The 4,482-nt window shown below is 38.0% G+C and overlaps 1 pseudogene; it reads left to right on the top strand.

Moving 5' to 3' along the window:
* The first annotated feature begins 1,125 nt into the window (after positions 1-1,125).
* On the top strand, positions 1,126-2,161 carry LOC124993147 (L-lactate dehydrogenase A chain-like; annotated as a pseudogene).
* The last annotated feature ends 2,321 nt before the right edge of the window (positions 2,162-4,482 follow it).

The raw sequence follows: 4,482 nt of genomic DNA, 5'->3' as shown, positions 1-4,482 counted from the left end.
AACCAAATATCTTAAACTAATTTTATTTGATGAAATTTCCTAAACTTATGTGAATTTGATTTCTTAAAACCTTTGCATTAGTTTCTATGACATTTATTTTTTGCACATTGAAAGTACAGTTCAATTTTCTTAATTTCTGGGAAATTTAGGCAAATTCAATTTATATAAGCATTTATTTAACTCTAAACAATTAGAATAGACTTCCTTTAAGAGATTTTCTTTTCAGTACTGTGGATTGAACTCAGAGATGCTTTACCACGAAGGTACACCACCAGTCTGTCCTCCACACCCCCACACTTTAAAATTTTGAGACAGGGCCTCACTAATTTGCCCAGGCTGGCCTTGAACTGTGATCCTCCTGCCTCAACCTGAGTAGCTGGGATTACAGGCATGCAGGACCATGCCCATCTCCTTTGAGAGATTTTATAAGCAAATTTATTAACACCATGGATGTATATAGAAATATTACACAATAAACAGACATGGAGTAAATATAAATTCAATTCTAAAATTTCAACCCTGGATCAAGAATGAACACTAACTTACAAAAATCATCATTTCCTATCAAAGACCTGTTCTTTTTCAAGTAGGTATGAATTCTTAATTGATTTAAGTTCAGATTAGACAGACAAACCAAAGAGATTAACAATCTCTATTGTCTTTCACTCAGAAAAATAAGAGTTCTTCAAATCATCAATCCATTTCCAGAAATCACCAAAAGGTCAGACCATGAAATCAAAAGAAGCAGCACCTGAAATCAAATGAGTACTGAAAAATAATCAAAATCAAATCTTTATTATTCTACCAATACATAAGGACCAGGGATCAGATGCCCCACTGGGTGCCAGGACAGGCAGTCAGGAACAGAGCACAGAGGTCTCTGAGGAACCCCATTATGGGGAAGGAGTCAGCAGGAGGCATCTGAAGGTGAATTCCAATCCCATCTGAGTCACAGCACCAACTATCAAAGAGAAAACGCACCAGATAGTGAAGGAGATTGTTTTATTTGGCTATTGCAACTAGCAAAATGTTCACAAAAGAGGAACCATATAAAAGAAAATAAAGGGGGCTGGAGACGCTGCTGCTAAGTGCAGATTCCATTGCTGTACGCCCCCACGCCTTCTCAACATGCACTACCGACTTGGTTCCAAGTCCAAGATGGCAAGTCTCAAGGATCAGCTGACTGTGAATCTTCTTAAGGAAGAACAGGTCCCCCAGAACAAGATTACAGTGGTTGGGGTTGGTGCTGTTGGCATGACTTGGGCCATCAGTATCTTAATGAAGGACTTGGCAGATGAACTTGCTCTTGTTGATGTCATGGAAGATAAATTGAAGGGAGAGAGATGGATCTCCAGCATGGCAGCCTTTTCCTTAGAACACCAAAAATTGTCTCTGGCAAAGACTTTATAGTGTGACTGCAAACTCCAAGATCATTATTATCACAGCTGGGGCACATCAGCAAGAGGGAGAAAGCCGTCTCAATTTGGTTCAGTGTAATGTGAACATCTTTAAAAATTTATCATTCCTAATGTTGTAAGATACAACCCACACTGCAAGTTGCTTGTTGTTTCCAATCCAATGGATATCTTGACCTATGTGTCTTGGAAGATAAGTGACTTTCCCCAAAAACTGTATTATTGGAAGTGGTTGCAATCTGGATTCAGCCCGGGTCCATTACCTGATGGGGGAAAGGCTGGGACTTCACCCATTAAGCTGTCATGGATGGGTCCTTGGGGAGCATGGAGACTCTAGTGCACCTGTATGGAGTGGAGTGAATGTTGCTGGTGTCTCCTTGAAGAATCTGCCCCCAGCTTTAGGCACTGATGCAGATAAGGAACATGGGAAAGAGGTTCATAAGCAGGTGGTTGACTATGCTTATGAGGTGATCACACTCAAAGTCTATACATCCTGGGCCACTGCACTGTCTGTGGCAGATTTGGCAGAAAGTATAATGAAGAATCTTAGGCAGGTGCACCCAATTTCCACCATGATTAAGGGTCTCTTTGGAATAAAGGATGATGCTTTTCTAAGTGTGCCTTGCATCTTGGGACAAAATGGAATCTCAGATGTTGTGAAGGTGAATTTGACTCCTGAGGAAGAGGCATGTTTGAATAAGAGTGTAGGTACACTTTGGGGGATACAAAAAGAGCTACAATTTTAAAGGTTTCTAATGTCATACCACTTCACTGTCTAGGATACAACAGAATTTTAGTTGGAGATTGTGCATTTTGTCCTTTTTATCTGATCTGTGATTAAAGCAGATAGCCTGGGGAAAACAGCAATATCCTAAAGTTAGAAATAGGAATGGCTTATAAAACCCTACAGATATCCTGATGCTGGATGGTACTTAACTTGTGTAGTCCTAAAATAGTGTAAAATAGGTACCACTGCCAATGTTGCACAGGCTCCAGTTGCCCTTCAAACCAGATGTGTGATATATAACTTCATCAACCATAACCTAGTTCACTTTTTATTTTTTCATTCAGTCACATCCTGGGATCCAATGTTAAATCCAATATTGCATTTCTTGTGTATAACTGTTCTAAAGGATTTTATTTTGTGTATTGTATGTATTCGTAGTGTACATTTCCACATAATGTAAAAAGAAAGATCTACAAATGAACAATGCAACCAGTTAACCATTTGTCATACCAACTGAAATATCAAATAAACCTTGAACAGTGAAAAAAAAAAAGAAAAGAAAAGAAAGGGGGCCAAGGAAGAGGCAGGTTAACAAGAGAGCCCCCCCCCCAAGCCTTATGGATATATAAACAGGGAGGAGGAAACTGAATCTCATTTGAGTCATTAAGAAAACATGAAGGTGGTGGGTCTTTTCTCAGAATATGTGGAAGTTGGAAATGTGGAATATCCTTTGTGGATTTGCCATTTCTCAGAAACAAAAGGGTGCAGGGCATGTGGTGCTTTAATCCCAGGGGCTTGGGAGACTGAGGCAGGAGGTTCGCAAGTTCAAAGTCAGCCTCAGCAACCTAGCGAGACCCTAGACAACTTAACAAGACCCTGTCCCCTGCCTCAAAATAAAAAATAAAAAAGGATGGTGATGTGGCTCAGTGATTAAGAACACTTGTGTTTAAGCTCTGGTATCAAAAAGAGAGAGAGAGAAAGAGGAGAAAACAAAAGGGTGGGGATCTCTTAACCACTGTTCACCTGAGGTACAGTCTCAGGTGAAGCTCACCATTGTCAGATTGTCACAGGTGAACTTGTGAACTGAAACTCAAGGTTGGATCTTGATTTAAGTTGTCATTTCTTGAAACTAGGTTTGTAATGATCATTATAGAGAAAGCTTCATGACCTGATTAAAATGGGGAGCTGGAATTAAACCCAGCTGAGAGGGCATTGTAAGTAGTTTTCCTATGAGCAAAATGAAGACAAAAACATCTCCATGTACCAGCTTTTCTGTGTTTGGAGAGGTTCCCATTAGTATTCAAAAGCTACTAAGTAAGTAAGTATGTGGGGTCTCCATTTATTCTACATATATGGTGTGTCAATCTCTACACTAAGAGAAATCTGGACCAGGATATAAATACCTTTACCTCCTATTGAAGCAAATACAAATATAGACTCCCACCAACAATAACAACAAAATATTGGAAAAGAGCTTACAATTTTCTAAATATAAGAAAAAAATTTTACTATAAAAGAACTAGCAAACAGGGACTGGTGCTGTAGCTCAGTGGTAGAGCTGGCCTCGCGTGTGTGAGGCACTGGGTTTGATCATCAGTACCACATAAAAATAATACATAAAAAGATATTATGTCCATTTCCAACTAAAAAAAATATTGAAAAAAAAAAGAATTAGCAGACACAAGACTTTGATATAGAAGAAGTAGAAAAAATACTATAAAATAAGTATGTTTTAAATTATTAAAAAGCCAAACAAAGAAATAAACACTATAATAAAATAAAACGTATTACAGCCGGCACTGTGGTGCACACTTGTAATACCAGCAGCTGGAGGCTGAGGCATGAGGATCACAAGTTCAAAGCCAGCCTCAGCAAATTAGTCAGGCCCTAAGTAACTTTGGGGAACCCAGTCTCAAAATAAAATACAAAAAGGGCTAGGGATGTGGCTCAGTGTTAAGGGCCCCGGGGTTCATTCCCTGGTACAAAAAAAAAAAAAAAAATTTGGAATAGTTTCTAAAAATAATAAATGTTTGAAATAGCATATCACACACAGTTAAAGGGATAAGTTAGTGGGTTAGAAGACAGATAGGAAGAAACACCCAAACTAAGCTACAATAAGATTTTTTTTTAAAGATAAGTAACTATTCTGTATATAACTTAAGATTCATGACAGGAACTTGAAAGGCCAAAAAATATAAGAAAAGATGCTTGAGTTACTAGTGATCAAGAAAATGTAAATTAAAATAAAAATAAGAGAGCATATGACACCTATTTGGAAATTTAAAATACTTTATAACATAAAATTTTAGAGAGATATGGAGGAATAGAATCTTTAAACAT

The sequence above is a fragment of the Sciurus carolinensis genome, chromosome 9 (assembly GCF_902686445.1).
Source record: "Sciurus carolinensis chromosome 9, mSciCar1.2, whole genome shotgun sequence".
Taxonomy (NCBI): Eukaryota; Metazoa; Chordata; class Mammalia; order Rodentia; family Sciuridae; genus Sciurus; species Sciurus carolinensis.
Note: the sequence above shows the minus strand (reverse complement) of the source record. Positions and strands in the feature narration are given on the sequence as shown.